This window comes from Colobus angolensis, unplaced genomic scaffold (assembly GCF_000951035.1).
Source record: "Colobus angolensis palliatus isolate OR3802 unplaced genomic scaffold, Cang.pa_1.0 Scaffold97, whole genome shotgun sequence".
Classification (NCBI taxonomy): Eukaryota; Metazoa; Chordata; class Mammalia; order Primates; family Cercopithecidae; genus Colobus; species Colobus angolensis.
This window is the reverse complement of record NW_012123709.1, coordinates 291,056-291,423: the sequence shown is the minus strand read 5'-3', so window position 1 is coordinate 291,423 and position 368 is coordinate 291,056. Positions and strand designations below refer to the sequence as shown.

The 368-nt window shown below is 45.1% G+C and overlaps 1 protein-coding gene across 1 annotated transcript in view; it reads left to right on the top strand.

Annotated features, from left to right (window-relative positions):
• Positions 1-368, top strand: part of CASC5 (cancer susceptibility candidate 5) — a 102,920-nt gene that overhangs the window by 69,881 nt on the left and 32,671 nt on the right. The window lies entirely within an intron of this gene.

The following is a 368-nucleotide window of genomic DNA, read 5'->3' as shown; positions in this document are numbered from 1 at the left end:
TTTTTTTTTTTTGATGGAATCTTGCTCTGTTGTCCAGGCTGGAGTGCAGTGGTGGAATCTTGGCTCACTGCAACCTACACCTCCCGGGCTCAAGCAGTTATCCTGCTTCAGCTTCCAGAGTAGCTGGGACTATAGGCGTGTGCCACCACGCCCAGCTAATTTTTGTATTTTTAGAAGAGACAGGGTTTCACCATTTGGCCGAGCTAGTCTCAAACTCCTGACCTCAAGTGATCTGCCTGCCACCTCCCAAAGTGCTGGGATTACAGGTGTGATCCACTAAACCCAGCCCTGACTTGATTTTTTCAATACTGTATCAAGAACATCAAAGCCATTGGATTAGTGCTATAAAAACATTTTTAAATAACCAA